Genomic DNA, 20,499 nt, shown 5'->3' with positions numbered 1-20,499 from the left:
GGGGAAGGTCTTTGTCATCAATCTCTTCCTGGCTGAGGAGCTTCTCAGCGCAGGGATCCTGGGTCCAAAGGACATGCTCTGTGCCTGTCTCTTGTTTCTTGGTGGTATGAGGTCCCCATGTCTCTCTGCTGTCTTCTCTCTTTTATATCTCAGAAGATATTGATTTAAAACACAACCTAATCTTGTAGATTGAGTCGTGCTTTATTAACATAACTGCTGCTAATCCCATCTCATTAACATCACAGAGGTAGGAGTTACAAGACACAAGAAAATCACATCAGATGACAAAATGGTAGACAATCACACAATACTGGGACTCATAGCCTAGCCAAGTTGACAGATATTTTTTGGGGAAACAATTCAACTCATGACACAAGCATATGAGGTGACTGAAAATACCATGGCTTGGCTCAGGTGAACCTTAGTTCTCAAGGTAACATTTTAGCTTTTTAACAATTTAAAGAGGTCTTTTTTTTTTTAGCAGCTGACTTGTGCAATGCAGTACATACGAAATATTAGAGAGTCATAACAGCAATCAATTTGTAAGGCAAAATTTTATTATTTTGTATGGCTCAAGTTCTCTCTCTTCTATGTAAAGGTTTTTGTATATGAAGTTGTCATAAGACAGAGAATGAACAGCAGTCTTCTTAAAATTTTCAGTATTAGTCCTAATGCTTTACCAGAAAGATAAAATAAGTGATTTTAAAATTTACTAAGTTCTTGTTTAATTTCATCATTTACAACACTAGATGCTTTTTCCTGTAAAATATAGATGTATGATGAAAGTCAGTAGTCACTATTTCTAATGTGATTGATCTGACAGGTATTTTCATTTTATTAGCTTTGATGGATGAACTGCTTAGATTATGAAAAGGGCATTCTGCCATGCACTTCTGTTTTACATTATCAAAATCCAAACCAAAACAAACCCATTGCTGTTGAGTTGATTCTGACTCATACAGACCCTATCATAAGCCTAATAAAATAAGCAAAAATAACAAAGAGAAAAACATAAAACAAAAGTTAATTTTGAAAAGGTACCCTAACGCTTCACAAATGTTAAGGGGTTGCCTTTAACAAGGCCTATGCTAAACGGGAGGAGTTTGGCATTGACTAGAGAGGAGATGGGAATTGCCTGAAAAATATTTCATTTTACTCTCTATCTAGATCACCTCTCAATAATTAGAAAACATTAGAAAAAGCCCAAATATCAAGGCAAATACTATTGATGTTGGGGGCTTCCAGCCTTTCCCCCTTCTGTCTAATTTCCCCAGGCTTGTAATGGAGTGGTAAGTTTTAACTATATAGTTCCTCTCTCCTTTCCCCATTCTCTGAAATAAGGAAGTACAAAAGCTAAGAGGGTAAATTCTTGTTGGAGGATCAGAGTTTGATCAAGCATACCTAAAATTACTGAAAATTAGAACAATTGGGAGCAGGGCTCGATAAGGCATGTGAGGGCCCTAAGCACTGATTATCTGTGGTGCCCCTGCCTCTGCTTACTCACGCATTCAAATGGGATATGTGAGTTATATACATATATATGTATATATTTGTATAGAGGTAGCATATCATCAAGAACCGATGGTACGTACTAAGGGAAGAAGTCCAAGCTGCACTGAAAGCATTGGCAAAGACAAGGCTCCAGGAACTGACAGAATACCAACTGAGATGTTTCAACAAATGGATTCAGTGCTGGAAGTGCTCACTCATCTATGCCAAGAAATTTTGTAGACACCTACCTGGCCAGCTGACTGGAGGAGATTCATATTTGTGCCCATTCCAAAGAAAGGTGGTCCAACAGAATGTGGAATTATTGAACAATATCATTAATATCACACACAAGTAAAATTTTCCTGAAGATCATTCAAATGTGGTTTCAGCAGTACATGGACAGAGAACTGCCAGAAATTCATGTTGGATTCAGAAGAGCATGTGGAATGAGGGATATCATTGCTGATGTCCAATGGAGCCTGGCTGAAAGCAGAAAATACCAGAAATATGTTTACTTGTGTTTTATTGACCATGCAAAGGCATTCAACTGTGTGGATCATAAAAAATTATGAATAACATTACGAAGAATGAGAATCCCAGAACACTTAATTTTGCTCATGAGGATCCTGTACATAGATCAAGAGGCAGTCATTTGAACAGAACAAGGGGATACTACATGATTTAAAAAAAAAAAAAAGCGTGCATCATGATTGTATCCTTTCAGCATACTTATTCAATCTATATACTGAGCAAATAATCTGAGAAGCTGGACTATATGAAGAAAAACGTAGCATCAGGATTGGATGAAGACTCATTAACAACCTGCATTATGCAGATGACACAACCTTGCTTGCTGAAAGTGAAGTGAACTTGCAGCACTTACCGAAGATGATCAAAGACCACAGCCTTCAGTATGAGTTACATCTTAACCTAAAAAAAAACAAAAATCCTCACAGCCAGACCAATAAGCAACATCATGATAAACAGAGAAAAGGTTGAAGTTGTCAAGGATTTAATTTTACTTGGACCCACAATCAATGCCCATGGAAACAGCAGTCAAGAAATCGAAAGACACATTGCATTGCATAAATGCATTGCATAAATCTGCAAAGATGTCACTTTAAGATGTGTCTGACCCAAACCATGGTGTTGTCAATCTCCTCATATGCATGTGAAAGCTGGACAATGAATAAAGAAGACCAAAGAAGAATTGATGCCATTGAATTGTAGTGTGGGCAAAGAATATTGAATATACCAAGGACTGCCAGAAGAACGAACAAATCTCTCTTGGAAGAAGCACAGCCAGAATATTCCTTAGAAGCAAGGATGGTGAGACTTTGTCTCACATAATTTGGACATGTTATCAGGAGGTGCCAGTCTCTAGAGAAAGACATGCTTACTAAGGCAGAGGGTCAGCAAAAAAGAGAAAGGCCCTCAACGAGATGAAATGATACCGTGGCTGCAACAATGGGCTCAAGCATAACAATGATTTTGAGTATGGCGCAGGACTGGGTGGGCAGTGTTCCATTTTGTTGTACATAGTGTCACTATGAGTCAAACTGACTCAGTGGCACCTAACAACCTAACAATAATGTGTGTATGTCTTAGATATCCATGATATAACTTCTTTTTAAACTGCTGTAATATTGGCTATTGAATGCAAAAGTGGCATACGCCATTTTAGCACAATGAGATGAACTGGAATATAAAATTTTTAGTGGATATTGCATACTAAAATTTTTACTATATACCACATTTTCTACAAAAAGAATATTCCACACATTCTACAACAAAGAAAATGAGTCATTGAATTTAGATGTTTCAAAAATCAGTGTAAAATTCTGTTGATCTCCCACAAAGAAATATTAACTTTCACCAATTTTTCTTTAAATGGTTCACGCTTCGATTTTGGCACTGATGTCATAATAAAGTAGAAACGAACAAACGAAAAGATGTCATAAAAGAAAATTTAATGATTAGAAAAAAAGTTACTACAAATTACTATATTTTGTTTCATCTCTAACATGTTATAAGTAAAAACATTTCTTTCTATTCTTTGCTCTTACAAATTTTTCAGTGATTTCATTGCAGTTCAGCTGCCAAACGATACTTCCTTCCATACGTAATAAAAGATAATGAATCGAGTCTTTCTTGAATCATTGTTGTATGCCGAGGGTTTTTGAGTTTCTTTAGGGATGAAAATGAGGGTTCTGTTGTACAGTTTGAGTTCATTAAATTTAGAAATATGCATAAAGCAATTTCAATGTTGGGAAATGCTTACCGTATTTTAGCTTCTGTTACAGAATCATACATGCCTATATGAATAAAATTTGTCTTTCCTGAATCTGTAAACTTAGTTCTTATGTAAGAATGAAATTGTCACACTTCTTCATAAAGGTTTGAATTTAAGTCATCAGGAGTAGCCTGCACTAATTTCTTGGATGCCTTCATGCACTCTACATCAGGTATAGCCACGTTGTTTAAGAAGGAAAATCTACTTGAAAGGATTTCGTACACTTAACCCGTATTTTCATGCAAGATTCATGGGTGTCAATGATGGTATAGTAAGAGATTACATGAAATTGATCTCTGGCACTCAGAGATCTCTGTAGCACTTCCGTCATTTACTTGTTTCTTTCTAACGCTTCTGTGATGGTGAACTGCTTAATAATCAGTATTTGGCAGTACTCGTTTTGTTGTGTTTTCATGTTTTTAAAAGTATTCTCTTAAATTATGTAAACACCCTGTTAATGACTGGTAGTGATCTGTGCATATCTTCAAATTTACTTCTGAATGTTGGAGAGCTTGACTACTCCAATGAAAATGCTGCAATATATTATTCCACAAAATCAACATAAACACATACTCTAGTGTTTGCATTTTGTTGGCAGCGTTTTCAGCTTTTCTTCTGGCATCTTCTTTTTGTGTCTGGTCATCAAAAATATTTTCTAAGACATCTAGAATTTGAGTGTACAATTCCAGGATTGCCCTCATTGCTACAACATGCACTTCCTAACATGTATTTGAAAGATATTTTAATACTCAATCATTGCCTAAAGATGTCTTTAGAAAAGCCCAGTGGTGAGTAAAAGAAAATGTGTAGAGTGACTGAACAGGAGAAAAAAAATCAACTGTTGCCAGACAACAATCTACTGTGCTATGTCCTACAAGATTAAGTGAATACACAGCACACGGTATGAAAACGGCATATTCGTTATGTTCTAAAATTTTCTGTTGCATGCTTTAATAATGCTCTGACATATTGGCAGCATTGTCATAGGACTGGCCCCTGCATTTAAAGAAAAATCAATTTTGCAACTTCACATAAACAGTGATTTGCAATTTCTTTATCAGTATAACTTTTTAAGCCAGTAAATGTGATAAGTCCCTTGACAGGTTTTCCATCTGTTGGAGAAACGTATCTTAAAACAATACCAGCTGATGCGTATGAGAAAGATTAGGCATGGGATCTGCAGGCAAGCTGAAACACCAAGCTATACTTATTTCACTGAAAACAGCTGATCGAACTTTATCACTTATTAAGTTTATTAATTCTTCACATGTGGTTTTAGACATATACAATGGGATACCAACATAAATTTGCTGTGAACTTTCTACATGGACTTTTATATTTTTTGAAAGGTAGTAGTTAAGATTGCAAATCCTGTTTAAGTTTCTTCCTTAAATAAAACGCTATTCTAAAATTATATGGGCCACGGCTTCTGTGTTTTCCTCACAATCTTATTAACGGAAATATTTTACCTGTATAAAAATTATACTTATCACTTAAAAATACTGATCAAGTTGAGTAATTTTTTTAAACCATATAGAATATACTCAAGTTTCATGTACTTAGTATTTATACCTCAACTGCTATTCATAAAGAAAGAAAAGCATTTTGATTATAATTGTGCAACTCTATCACTAGAGTTTTTTTTATCACTAGAGTTGACTAGGAGGCAAGTTAGTATGTTGGACAAGTTAGTATTTTGGTTTCCTTATACATAAACTGAAACTCAGTATCTTTCAAAAGAGCTTTCTTGCTTCTTTCTCAATCTCAGTATTACAGTATTTCTCTGGTATCTGAGAATATCAACCTCAGAAGCATTACCATCTATGTTTAGGTCTATTTTAAATTAAATTATTGGGAGATGACTTTTAGGTTCTAGCCAGGAACTCTCTTAGTTTGTTTATGCCCATTAAAAAAGAAAGTTTTTAGCATAAATTAGGTAGTGTAACCTGATAATATCAATGAGGACTAAAGTAAATTCTAAAACCACAGGGTCAGTTACAAAATAGATATTTTGTTGTTGATTTTTTTTCCTGGTCAAAATGCGGCAATGAGTTCACGATTCGGTTCACTCACTTTTTCCAAATAACAATGCTGAATAAAAACTATATACATATAGCCAGACTCGAGAATAAATGCTTCAGTGGACTGGAAACAGCATAAAAACACAAAGTAGTTACGAATCAGAAGTCACAGGTATTCCAGGCTCCACTTCCAAAAGGCACTGGTAACTAGAAATAGAACTCCTGCAGAATAATGAAAGCTAAAAGTTTGAAACAGAGGACTCAAAGCTGTGGCTGAGAATGCAACTATTTGAAGCCATATCCTACGATGATGTTATTATCCTTATCTCCTGGAAAAAGAAGCTAAAAGAAAGCACCTGTTGTCAACCTCCTACCAGAAACTGTGGCTCAGTAGAAAGCTGTGGTCCTCTAGAGGAGGAAGATCAAAGACACAGACTCTGTCGGCCAGGCACTGAGTAAAGCCACCTTCTGGTCCGGTGCTTGGCTTTCAAATCCCATCTTTGCCTTGAAGAAGGAGCCTCAGATTGATATTGAATAACTTGGTTCTTGACTAGGATGAAGGAAGTAGCAAAATTATGCCATAAAAATAGAAGGTGACAGGGCTGGGAAGAGAGAGAAAAAAAAACAAAGTCAAAACTTTCCCACTAAAATGAGTCTGAAAATTAGAGTTCTTAGAAAAGGGAAGAGTATAGCTTTTAACTGAAGAAGCTATAAAAAGAACAGAATAAATATAAAGAAAAAAGAATGCTATAAATATAAAATTTATGTTGAAAACAAACTAGAAAAAATCAACAATTAAAATTTTGTTTTTTAAAATGACTAATAATAGGGGCAAATATTTTGCAATGCTCATAAAGTAAAAAAGAAAAAGGCATAAACAAAAATCATAAAATGATTATAGGACTTAACTATAAATGCAATGGCACTTAAAAATCATTCATGAATATTAATTTTAGCATAACAAATTTGATTAATTAGAAAAAACGCATAATTTTTACAAGAATTACAAATAATTGCCTTAAGAAGAAGTAAAAACAAACACACAAAACTGTTATACTTGGCACAATTAAAGCAATTATTTCAGTATTCAATTAACTGAAGAATGAACATTACCTAAGGATCCATATATTGTGATACCATTTATATAAAATCTGAAAACATGCCAAGCAATGCTGGACATTTTTTGTGTTATAATCATGTAAACTTAGGTGAGAATGATAAATAGCCAAATTCATGTTGGTGATTATCTCTGGGGAGGAAAGGAGTAGGGGGAGGGATTGAAATAAGATGTGAGGGACCCAGAACAGCTAGCTGATGCCTGGCTACCACCACTGACTGCTCTGACAGAGATCACAATAGAGGTCCGGGACAGAGTGGGGAAAAAATATAGAACAAAATTCAAATATACACACACAAAAAAGACCAGACTTGCTGGTCTGACAGAGACTGGAGAAACTCCAAGAGGATGGCCCCCAGACACCCTTTTAACTCAGTACTGAAATCATTCCTGAGGTTCACCCTTCAGCCAAAGGTTGCTATAAGTCGGAGTTCACTCAAAGGCAACAGGTTTGTGTGTGTATGCTTTTTTTTTTTTTTGGTATAGGGCAAACTACAGGGCTTCTGTCAGTTTGTTGTACTATGGTGGCTTGAGTATTGCTGTGATGCTAGAAACTGGCATTTCAAAGATCAGCAGGGTTACCCACGGTGGACAGGTTTCAGCAGAGCTTCCTTCCAGACTAAGACAGACTAGGATGAAGGACCTGACAGTCTACTTCTGAAAAAATTAGCCAGTGAAAACCTTAAGAATAGCAGCAGAAAATTTTGTGATATACTGCTGGAAGATGAGCCCCTCAGGTTGGAAGTCACTCAAAATACACCTGGGTAAGAGCTGCCTCCTCAAAGTAGTGTCCGTCTTAATGACATGGATGGTGTCAAGCCTTCAGGACCTTCATTTGCTTATGTGGCACAATTCAAAATGAGAAGAAACAGCTGCAAACATCCATTAATTATAGAACATGGAATGTATGAAGTAGGAATCAAGGAAAACTGTAAATTTTCAAAAATGAAATAGTATGCATAAGCATTAATATCCTAGGCATTAGTGAACTGAAAAGGACTGGTATTAATCATTTTGAATCGAACAATCATGTGGTCTACTATGCTGGGAATAACAAACTGAAGAGGAATGGCATTGCATTCATCGTCAAAAAGAAGATTTCAATAACTAGCCTGAAGTACAACCCTGTCAGTGATAGAACAATATCCATATGCCTACAAGAAAGACCAGTTAATATGACTATTATTCAAATTTACATACCAACCACTAAGGTGAAAGATGAAGAAACTGAAGATTTTTACCAACTTCTGCAGTCTGAAATTGATCAAACTTACAGTCAAGATGTATTGATAATTACTAGTGATTGGAATGTGAAAGTTGGAAACAAAGAAGAAGGAATAGTTGGAAAATATGGTTGAACAGAAGACTTCAAAGGCGCTTGAGGAGACAAAGTATTCTAATGAAATACGCGAAGACCTGGAGTTAGAAAATCAAAAGGGAAGGATAGGTTCAGCATTTCTCAAGCTAAAAAACTTTGAGAAAATTCAACCCTCGAGTTGCAATATTGAAGGATTCTAAGGGGAAAATATTAAAGGACTCAAGAAACATCAAAAGAAGATGGAAGGAATACAGACAGTCACTATACCAAAAAGAAGTGGTCAATGTTTAAGCATTTCAGGAGGTTGCATATGATCAAGAAACAATGGTATTGAAAAAAGAAGTCCAAGCTGCACTGAAAACATTGGTGAAAAACAGGGCTTCGACAATTGATGGAATACCAGTTGAGATGTTTCAACAAACAGATGCAGTGCTGGAAGTCCTCACTAGTCTATGCCAAGAAATTTGGAAGACAGCTACCTGGCCAACCGACTAGAAGAGATGGATATTTATGCCTGTTCCAAAGAAAGGTGATTCAACAAAATGCAAAAATTACTAAAAAATACCATTAATATCAAACACAAGTAAAATTTTGCTGAAAATCTTTCAAAAGCGGTTGTGGCTGTACTGCCAGAAGTTCAAGCCAGATTCAGAATGAGGGATGTCATTGCTGATGTCAGATGGACCTTGGCTGAAAGCAGAGAATATCAGAAAGACGTTTACTTGTGTTTTATTGACTATGCAAAGGCATTCAACTGTGTGGATCATAACAAATTATGGATAACATTCCAAAGAATGGGAATTCCAGAAAAATTAATTGTGCTCATGAGGAATATGTGCATAGACCAAGAGGCAGTCATTCAGACAAAACAAGGGGTTTAAAGTTTAAAGAACTTTGTGGTTTAAAGTCAAGAAACGCCATCTGAGATTCTCCACTGGTGTCACTCCATCTGGAGCAAGGGAGAATGAAGAAAACCAAAGACAAAAGGGAAAGATTAGTCCAAAGGACTAATGGATCACACTTACTACAGCGTCCACCAGACTGAGTCTAGTACAACTAGATAGTGCCTGGCTACTGCCACTGACTGTTCTGACAAGGATCACAATAGAGGGTCCCGGACACAACTAGAGAAAAATGTAGAAAAAAATTCTAACGAAAAAAAAAATAATAAAGGGCCAGGCTTACTGTTCTGACAGAGACTAGAGAAACTCTGAGAGTATGGCCCCTGGACACCCTTTTAGCTCAGTAATGAAGTCACTCCTGATGTTTACCCTTCAGCCAAAGATTATTCAGGCCCATAAAACAAAATGAGGCTAAATGGGCATACCAGCCCAGGGGCAAAGATGAGAAGGCAGGAGGTGACAGGAAAGCTAGTAATGGGAAACCTAATGTCAAGAAGGGGAGAGTATTGGCATGTCATGGAGTTGGCAACCAATGCCACAAAACAATATTTGTATTAATTGTCTAAGGAGAAGCTAGTTTGCTCTATAAACCTTCATCTAACGTACAATAAAAACAAAAAAAGTCAAGATATGTGTGCATCAGGTTTGTATCCTCTCACCATACTTAATCAATCTGTATGCTGAGCAAATAATCCAAGAAACTGGACTATATGAAGAAGAATTCAGCATCAAGGCTGGAGGAAGACTCAGTAACAACCTGCCATATGCAGATGACACAAACTTGCTTGCTGAAAGCGAAGAGGACTTGAAGCATTTACTGATGAACATCAAAGGCTATAATCTTCAGTATGGATTACATCTCAACATAAAGAAAACAAAAATCCTCACAACTGGACCAAGAAGTAATATCATGACAAACAAAGAAAAGGATGAAGTTTTCAAGGACTTCATTTTACTTGGACCCGTAATCAAATCCATGGAAGCACCAATCAAGAAATCAAATGATGCACTGCATTGGGCAAATCTGCTGTAAAAGACCTCTTTAAAGCTTTAAAAGGAGCCCTGGTGGTGTAGTGGTTAAGAGCTCGGCTGCTGATCAAAAGATCAGCAGTTCAAATCCACCAGCCACTCCTTGGAAACCCTATGGGGCAGTTCTACTCTGTCCTATGGGGTCGCTATGAGCTGGAACCAACTCAACCGCACCTAACAACAACAACAAATTGTTAAAAAGCAAAGATGTCACTTTGAGGACTAAGGTGCATCTGACCCAAGCCGTGGTGTTTCCAATCTTCTCATATGCATGTGAAAGCTGAACAATGAACAAGGAAGACTGAAGAAGAATAGGAATTATGGTGTTTGTGAAGAGTAATAAATATACCATGAACTGCCAGAAGAATGAACAAATCTGTCCTTGAAGAAGTACAGTCAGAATGCTCATTAGAAGCAAGGATGGAGAGACTTTGTCTCATGTATTTTGGACACGTTATCAGGAGGGATAAGTCCCTGGAGAAGAACATCATGCTTGGTAAAATAGAGGGTCACAGGAGAAGAGGAAGACCCTCAAGAAGATGGATTGACTCAGTGGCTACAACAACGGCCTCAAGCATAATAATGATTGTGAGGATGGTGTAGTACCAGGTAGTGTTTTATTCTGTTTTAGATTGCTATGAGTTGGAACCGACTGGATGGCACATAAGAACAACAATATAAGGCAAACAATAATACATGTGAGGAACATGCTTCATAGTTCAATCATATATATGAGACTAAACGAGCACATCAGCACAAAAGCAAAGACTAGAAGGCAGGAAGGGACAGGAAAACTGGACAAATGGATACAGGGAAACTAGAATGGAGAGGGGGAGAGTGTTGACACATCAAGGGGTTAGCAATCAATATAACAAAATAATTTGTGTTTTAATTGCTTAATGAGAAACTAATTTGCTCTGTAAACTTTCACCTAAAGCATGATAAAAAAAAAAAATATGAGGGAGATAGTTCAAGGAACTTCAAGGATATCTGTAATATTTCTTTAAAAAAAATTAAAATTAAAATCCGAAGCAAGTATGGCAAACTTTTAGAACTTGATAGAGCACAGTAGCTGGGTCTTGGCTTCAGATGTTTGTGATGACACAGTCTGTACTTTGTTGTATATTTTAAATATTTTATGATATGCAAAGTAACTGCATTAAAAAGAAAAGAAATTGGACACTTTTTTTTTTTTTTTAATGAGTTTGATTAAGGGCTGTATACCGAGTGGTGCTGTATTAAAATGTTTAAGTGTCCTTCCTACTTTAAAAATCTGGGACCTTCATTTTAAGGAAATGGTGTTCTTTATTTTAAACTTAGTCTTCTGTAGAGAAGTTTAGGCTGGTTTTCCCTGACAGGTCTTCTAAATTTTTCCAAATGGGATCACTTCTCCTTTTGAATGACATGCTCCCAAAAATTCACTAGCAACGTCACTCAGCAATAATGATACCTGTCTTAGGGTGTCAGTGGAGTCCCTGGGTGGTGCAAACAGTTACGGGCTCCACGACTAGTTGAAAGGTTAGTGGCTGGAATCCACCCAGATGCACCTTGGAAGACAGGCCTAGTGATCTGCTTCACCCTGTGAAGTAGTTCTACTCTGTACACACGTGGTGCCACAAGTCGGAATTAACTGGACTAACAACAGCTACAACGTCCTGGTATCAGTAGAGTCTTCAGACATTGTGATCATTAAGAGGTGAAACTGAAAAGCCAGAAAAGGAAGACTTCATGGGGTTCAAATCAAAGGCGAGGTATATGTTAGGTCAGTACCAAGCCATATGTTCACGTGAGATGAACAGGGGAAGAAGTTTGTCTTGAGTTTTTAGCTGTTTCTGGAGAAGATTCACAAGATCTCTTTATAGTCTCATTTGAGCATCTTGTTTTCTTCTTTTCTGGGCATGGCTAACAAATTAAAGAGCCTATTTCCTCTCCACAGCTGTGCGTCATTGCCTTAGGGACTATTATGGGAACAGATCCTGAAGGAGTTAGTTCTGCTGTCTAGCAGCAAGAGCTTTTACTATAAACAAGCCTGCAGCCACCCCCGTATGAAGCAGATGTCTGTGATCATCGCTGCTGGCTACTCTGACTGTCCTGTGGGCTCACCAGTGTCTATTCCCTGGTAGCAGATCTCTGACCTATGAAGTAATGTTGCCCTGCAGAAACTGGATGCAAAGACAGGTCTGAAGAAAATCAGTGAATGTGCTTCCTTGTGTTCTTCTTAAGAGCTCATGACTAAAACACCTGGGGAGTTATGGAAGATTGGATTGTTCAAGGAGATTGCACTTGGATCCTATAGATATTTGTTAATTTTTTCAATTTCCATGACAATGAGAAATTCTAAAATTAATGACTATTGAAAAACCATTATTTTCCAGTAGAAAAAAGTACATATTTTAAAGTTCTTAATACTTATAGCTAAAATGGGAATGTTTTACCAAAGACCCATTTGTAAAATCATAATTTTATAAAGATCGTTTAAAGCTAACAGAAGCAATGATGTGGTTGATCCTGACTTTGTCTGTATTATACCAAAATAAAGGGAGCCCTGGTGGTGCAGTGGTTAAAGCACTTGACTGCTAACTGAAAGATCCCTGGTTTGAAACACCAGCGGCTCCATGGGAGACAGATGTGGCTGTCTGCTTCTGTAAAGATCACAGCCTTGGAAATCTTACGGGGTTGCTATGAACCAGAATTGACTCGATGGCAGTGGGTTTTGTTTTGGTTTATACAGAAATAACTAGCTTAACTTCAAATACCCAGATTTTTTTTTTGTTGTCATTGCTAAATATCATCCTTTTAAAAAAGAATTTAACAAGACTTACTTGAACCATTGAGTAGGTGAGGTTTTGGGAGGCAGGACAATGGTAGGGGCGATGTGATGGTAAACATTTCTCTCCTTCAATGACACAGGGAACATTGCACGTATTCCAATGCGTTTGAGATGTTTCCAGTTTGCAGGGAATGAATCTGACTGTTTATAATAACTTCTAAGTAGCTCTTTTTAAACGGCTTTGAACGATACAAGGATGTAAGGAAATAGCTTTGGAATAGAGTCATCTTTAGTTGAGATCACTTATCTCTTAGAGCCTTCGACTTAGAGTGAGTCTTTAATGTCAAGAATGAACTGAGGTCCAGGCAGGTTATTGTACCTGGGGAAGGTCACACAACATGATGGTCTATATGGCATTTAAAAAAAAAAATCTTTGTCTTTAGTTTAATTTTTGAGTTATAAAGGTGCTTGATTTTTATGGAGTTTGAAAATGTTGCTTCTAAGAATATATTTAACAAACATCACCTATGAAGGGGTCTTGACAAAAAGCAGAAAATAAATCAAATCTGAATCTGACCAAGACTCTAGATCTTACTAATAATTTATAAGAAGTTTAATGGAAAGAGGAATATGTTAGATGGCATCATGGAGGCATAATAGCAAAATCTAGACAGTGGGAAAATCTGTTGGGTAAAGGATTTTGTTTCTTTAACATGAAGATGCAACACTGGCCCAAAAAATAAAGTTATGGAGAGGGAAACTTTAAATTAAAAGAGATTTAATAGGCATACCAATCTACCATGGACCTTATTTGTAAAAATGAGTGTGTGTGTGTGTGAAACAAGGAAATGTAAAAAATGACTTTTTTTAATGACAAGTAACTACCGTTATATGTAATAGTGGTATTATGGCTTTTTTAAAAGTTCCTATCTTATACATAAAATGATAGAATGTTTGAGATTTGCTTCAAAAGAATTTGGATGACATGGAGGAGAAAGTTGTTCTTGTTGGTTGCTTTCGGGTATATTCCAACTAATGTCAACCCCATGTGTACAGAGTAGAACTGCTTCACAGGGTTTTCAAGGCAGTGACCTTCAGGAAGCAGATGGCCAGGCCTGTCTTCAGTGGTGCCTTTAGGTGGGTTTGAACCACTAACCTTTCCACTTGGTAGTGCAGTGCTTAACTGTTTGCACAACCAAGGACAGGTAGGGATATAGATAAAACAAAATTGTATATATATTGATAATTGTGAAAGTGGACGATGGCCAAGAAACAAGAGCCAGGAAAATAGTGTGTCCTTTGGACTCAGAGCTCCTGTGTGGAGAAGCTCCTAGACCACGGGAAGATTGATGACAAGGACCTTCCTCCAGAACCAACAGAGAGAGAAAGCCTTCCCTTAGAGCTAGCACTTCCAGCCTCCTAGACTGTACGAGAATAAATTTCCCTTTGTTAAAGCCAAAAAAAAAAAAGTGGGTGATGGGCTCATTGGGTTCCTTATACTATTCTCTTTACATTTGTGTATGTTTGAAAATTTCCATGATAAAGAGTTACAAAAACTTATTGAACACCAGAACTTCCACTCAGCCAGAACTGTCTCCGTCTTACTTATTTTTGCGTGCTTAAAATGTATAATAAACTTGCTGCTGAGTCAATTCCAACTCATAGTGACCCTATAGGACACAGAGAACTGCCCCATAGGGTTTCCAAGGAGCGACTGGTGGATTTGAACTGCTGACCTTTTGGTTAGCGCTGAGCTCTTAACCACTGCGCCACCAGGGCTCCATACAGTACATGGTATATGTTGTTGTTGTTGGGTTTCGTTAAGCTGATTCTGATTCATAGCCAATGCCATGTGACACAGTAGAACTGCCTCATTTAGTTTTTTTGGTTATAATCTTTATGGAAGCAGATTGCCTGGTCTTTCCCCTGAGGACCCGCTGGGTGGGTTTAAAATACCAACTTTTTAGTTAGTAGCTGAGCATTTAACCGTTTGTACCACTAGGGCTCCTTAGCTGGTATATACTTGTGCCTTAATATTTGCATAATACATAAATTAACAATATTTGATAATTTACACTCGAATCTAAAGAGTTTTATTTGCAGGGAAAGGTCTCCATGAGGTCTCTGAGATGCAGGCTCACTATAGATTCACAAAGAATGGCAGAGGAGGGCTAGAAGGATCCACTCAGTCTTTTTAATGAGGTAATTTCCTTTATGTCCCAGTTATAGGTTGATTTAAATCATCCTTTCAATCTGAGGCTGCAAATAATACCCTATTAATCTCCCAAAACACTTCTAGGACCTTTCTGAGGCTACTTTATCCAAACTACCCATATTCTCAGCAATTGAATAAACTCTTGTTTAGAACCTCAACATGAAAGACATTATGCTTTGTGCTGGGGGTAAAGCAATATGAATTTTTGGTCCTCGAGAAGCTGAGCTCTATGGTGTAGATAAAACGAGGTATTTATAATCTGTATAGAATCCATCCGAAAATATTTCAGGGGTTTCTGTGCTCATGAGATGTTGGAAATTCGTTTCTTACATCTCAGTTTACTGACTTACAACAAAGTTACAGCAGCTTAACTCCAGTGGATTTTTTGAGTCAGCCGCTATGTTCATTTTACTTTGTTGTTGTTGTTAACTATAGTTAAGTTGGCCCTTGACTCATGGTGACCCCATGGACAAAGGAACAAAACACTGCCTGGTCCTATACCATCCCTATACATGGTTGTGATCCATTGAGTTTTCATTGGCAGTTTTTCAGAAGATTGCCAGGCTTTTCTTCCTAGTCCATCTTAGTCTGGAAGCTCTGCTGAAACTTGTTCATTATTACAGCAACACGAAAGCCTTCACTGACTGACAAGTTGTAGCTGCACATGAGGAATATTGGCCAGGAATCAAACCCAGGTCTCCTGCATGGTGGCCAGAATTCTACCACTGAACCTCCAATGCCTTTCACATTACTTCACCCCAAGCTATATGGCCTGATAGATGAAGGAAGGGTTTTATAACTGATGCTGTCCTGACTTTGGTGGTGGTATTTTCTTTAATATCTCACCAGGTTTGGTGGGCATATTTAGTTCCTATACTAAATGGCTTATTCTACAGAGGTGGAGCCTTGGTGGCATAGTGGTTAAAAGCTTGGCTGCTAACCAAAAGGTCAGTAGTTGGAATCTACCAGCTACTCCTTGGAAACCCTATGGAGCAGTTCTACTCTGTCCTATGGGGTTGCTATGAATTGGAATTAACTCAACAGCAATGGGTTTGGTTTTGGCTTTATCCTACATAGAGATAGATATAAACAATACTAAATATACATTATCATTTTTTGTTAATATTTTGGGGGGACATTGTCTTAGGCAGAAATCTATTCCAATTTAAGATAGACTTCTGACTAATCTTTTGGAAAATAACCTTCAGTTTGCAAAGGTTAATTCAATCATTTTATCTCATTATTATTACCATTTCCACTTTTTTCCTTTAGCATCCAGATTTCTAAGATTAAGCCTACAAAATAGGAGGTTACCCTTGAGCTATTAAAAAGGGGAAAAAAATCCAAAACCAAGAATGTGATTATAAGTTGTTCTAGCCATGAGAATATTCATGCCTCCAACCCACACACAAGACAAAATTTTATTAGTGTACAGTCTGTACTGTATGCTCTTACATTTTAGTCTGTCATGCTCCAAAAATGTGCTTTTTTCACTTGAGTAAGTAATAAAATCACCCAATGGCTAACATTTTGTGTCAGATTTCCAACACATGGCTATACAAGTTTTGGGAACGGATGACTCCAGCCAAACAACGGCAGAAGTTTACCAGTGACAGCTTCTTTAGCAGGGGTTTGGTGTTTGGGCTCTGTCTCTGTCTGAGAATTTTATCCTTACATGAAGTGTGTCTATTTTTTTTTTAACAAGTTCCAGCAATAATTTTATTCTAGTCTACAGCACGGTTTTTTATGTCTTAGCGGTTTTGACCCTGGGTGGTACAAATGGTGAACATACTCACTGCTAACCCAAAGGTTGGCAGTTCAAGTCCACCCAGAGATGCCTTGGAAGAAAGGCCCAAAAAAATCAGCCATCGAAGACCCTACGGGGCGCAGTTCTACTCTGACACACTTGGGGTGATGGCAGCTGGTGTAGTGTGTGGTTAGTGATTTTGACAGTGTTACTTTTAAGCAGAGACTAAAAAACCTACAAAAGTTAATATGTTAAAAGTAGAAAAGACACAGTAAAACAATAAGCATCTAGATATTTAGAATCACAGCATACAGGGGTGTTTTGGTTGATGCTATCACTGCATATGTTGTCTACTTAAGAATTCACCAGCAAATGCCAGTTTTTTAGCTCCTCATTCCCATTTAATTCACCAAAATCAGAGAGTGCTAAACATACACACACAATAGCCCTCCTTTTAAAGCCAAATCAATACAAAATTCAAATAGAAAGCCTAAATGTGTTGTGAAATAGACAATTCCATCGATCAAGCCCATTACTAGAAAACAGGCAACATCTTAGCATGTTTATTTTAAACTGCGTATGGAGCCCTGGTGACACAGTGGTTAAGAGCTTGGCTGCCAACCAAAAGTTCGGCAGTGTGAATCCACCAGTCATTCCTTAGAAACCTTATGGGGCAGTTCTACTTTGTCCTCTAGGATTGCTATGAGTCAGAATTGACTAGATGGCAATGGGTTTGAGTTTTTTAATTTTTACTTTAAATTTCTTAGAAATACAAACGCATTTGAAGGGAACAAAAGTGTGGTATTTTAGGGTACATCAAGAATAGTTAGGTCTTAGGCTCTATACATATCTGACTGAACACCCTCCAGTCTTCTTAGGTGACGCTTTGAGAGGAAGAATTCGCTTTGACCAGGCATCTAACTCATACTAACATGTGTCAAATAGGTGCTTTCTTTTCTAGCCACAGGCACTTTCTTTTCCATGAACACTTTACTGTGCCAGTGCGTGGCCAGCCTATGCCAGTTGCTGAGTCAAGCTGGAGGCATGCAGAGCAGGATGTCTTCTCCAGTGCCAGTAGCAGGGATTGCTGATGAGAACGTTGCTGTCTGTTGGGCATCCAAGCCTTGCAGGCTTATTCTTTGTCTCCATTTTTGACCACCTGGTGGAAGTAAATTTTGATCCCTGTGTTGGATCAGTTTACTTGGATTCAACAATCAATTTTCTTTCTAGCGAATAGATATGCTCTTTTAACATTGACATTAAATTTCACTTTTTAAACATATTATTCTATTTACAAAATTCTAGGAATTAGGAAACCTATTTAAATGAGGATTTTCTTGCTCCAACTGCAGGCTAAAGAAAAAGTAAAAATTATGGCACACAAGGCAGTATATAACTGTGGACCAAAAATAAATCTGTACTTAATGGCAATGAAAAAAGTTTACTAATACATATTTACAAAGTTGATTATGTTCCTTAGTTAATAATATAGCATTCAATAGTCAAAGATAGAAAGTAATAAATTGCCACATAAATGAAGCATGATAGCAACTAAAAAAAAAAAAAAAATAGCTAGCCCTAAATTGATGTTAGGTTAATTGATGCTAGACAGTCTTCGACCAACCACACTGATGCTCAGGAAAGAAGAGAATCAGGGCTCTGTTTCAGTGGCCCCATAGCTTGGACTCAGTTTATTGCCATTAAGAATAGCATGAATGTTCTAGTAATTCGTGGCAACTGAAACTCTAACTGTCCCCTGTGCTCTTAATGCTGATGAGCTGGATCTGCTAGCTCTTCCACCAATAACTGATTGACTATATATATCTTTTCCCAAGAAAGAGAATCTGAATGGGTTATCCAAGCACTACCCATGACAACGAACTTGTAAGGGGCAGAACTCCAGTATCACACCATGTCTTTGGTCTCTAGAAAGCCTGTAGATGACCGCTTTGGCTCAGATTCCCATCCTGAGTTGATTGAGCTATACCCAGGGAAGAAGAGTCACCTGGGTCAAAGCCCAGTAGACTATGAGTAAGAAACCAGTCATTGGAGTGTATGAGCAGGGCTAGACTTCTGGGTCTTTTAAAAAGAAGGTAGGATAACTGCAAGGCTCCCTAAGGGTATGGACTGACTAGTATAAGAAAAATGGGGAAAAAATTCATTATTTAGATATCCACAAGTGCTGCCATCATTTATTTGTGGATAAAAACTATTATCCTTCAATATGCTTTAAAAATTATCTAATTAGCATTTGTTATTCAGAATCAGAATTATCACTACTATCCTTCTCAAACTCTAGAAGGTAAGTAACAATTATTTATTCATTCAACAAGTATTTACTGAATGCATGCCACATGGCAGGCTCTGCTAGATATGGAGCATATACAAAAGAAAAAAATACAAACATAAAGCTTATAGTCCTGTAGTGGATACTGATGTGTAAACAGGCAAATTTAATAGTGTTATATAGGCTATGACAGGGGAAACACAGGAATACTGTTGGATGACATGGGTCAGACATTTTAATGTACCTGGATAATATGGGAAGGCTACCTACAGGTAATTACACATGAACCAAAACCCACCTGACCACCTAAAATTAAGTTGTGAGAGAGAAATAAATGAAGGGTGATGTCCAAGCTCCTGCCTTGAGCAAACAAATGGATGATGGTCCAGTCACTGAAACACATACACAAGGAAAAGCAAGATTTAGAGGAAGGCCTCATATTTAATTTGGACATTGAATTTGAGGTTCTTAAGGAATGCCCATCATTGCAGCCACTGTGTCAGTTCATCTTGTTGAGGGTCTTTCTTTCACCAGCCCTCTGCTTTACCAAACCTGATGTTCTTCTCCAGGGACTGGTCCCTCCTGATACATGTCCAAAGAACCTGAGACAAAGGCTCACTACCCTTGCTTTTAAGGAGCATTCTGGTTGTACTTCTTTCAAGATGGATTTGTTCATTCTTCTGGTTCAAGCATAGCAACAATTATGAGGCTGGCACAGGACTGGTCAGTGTTTCATTCTGTTGTACATAGGGTCTTTAAGTGTCAGAATTGACTTGATGGCACTTAACAACAACAACAATAAAGGAATGTCCAAATGGAGATGATCATAAGTAGATAGGTAGATAGGATCATACCATCGCCATCTAGTTGATTCTGACTCTTAGTGACCCTATAGGTAGATACACATTTCTGGATCTCAAGAGAGAGACCTTAGCTGGAGTCAAAGTGCTAGGATTCACCTACCTATAAAATATACTTGACATCATGGCAATAAATAAGATCACCTAGTGAAAGTGAAAAGAATGAAAAAGATACCTAAAAGGCAAAAACCCTGAAGAATATCCTTATGCAAAGGCGAATAGAAGGAACACAAAGAGAAAAAAAAAAAAAAAAAAAAGTGGTCAGAGTTGAGACATGACAGGAAAATGAAGGATTGACAAGGACAGTTGAGTGATAGAGATAGAAGCCATATTACAGTGAACTGAGGTGTGAGTGGATAGTGAGGGAGAGACTCAATATGTATTGACTTTTTTTTTCAAAAAAATAATTAGCTGTCAAAGGGATGAAAGAGATAGGGTAACAACTAGGG

The 20,499-nt window shown here is 37.4% G+C and overlaps 1 long non-coding RNA gene across 12 annotated transcripts in view; it reads right to left on the bottom strand.

Annotated features, from left to right (window-relative positions):
• Positions 1-20,499, bottom strand: part of LOC126085713 (uncharacterized) — a 325,767-nt gene that overhangs the window by 47,284 nt on the left and 257,984 nt on the right. For 11 of the 12 annotated variants that reach the window (XR_007519333.1, XR_007519332.1, XR_007519336.1 and 8 more), the window contains 3 exons: positions 6,180-6,407; positions 2,375-2,421; positions 1,740-1,974 (listed from right to left, as the gene is read on the bottom strand). This is a non-coding gene — a long non-coding RNA (uncharacterized LOC126085713). Of the gene's footprint in view, positions 1-1,739; positions 1,975-2,374; positions 2,422-6,161; positions 6,408-20,499 lie in introns of all 12 variants that reach the window. The other variant, XR_007519331.1, reaches the window with a different exon arrangement.

Source organism: Elephas maximus, chromosome 1, assembly GCF_024166365.1.
Source record: "Elephas maximus indicus isolate mEleMax1 chromosome 1, mEleMax1 primary haplotype, whole genome shotgun sequence".
Taxonomy (NCBI): Eukaryota; Metazoa; Chordata; class Mammalia; order Proboscidea; family Elephantidae; genus Elephas; species Elephas maximus.
Note: the sequence above shows the minus strand (reverse complement) of the source record. Positions and strands in the feature narration are given on the sequence as shown.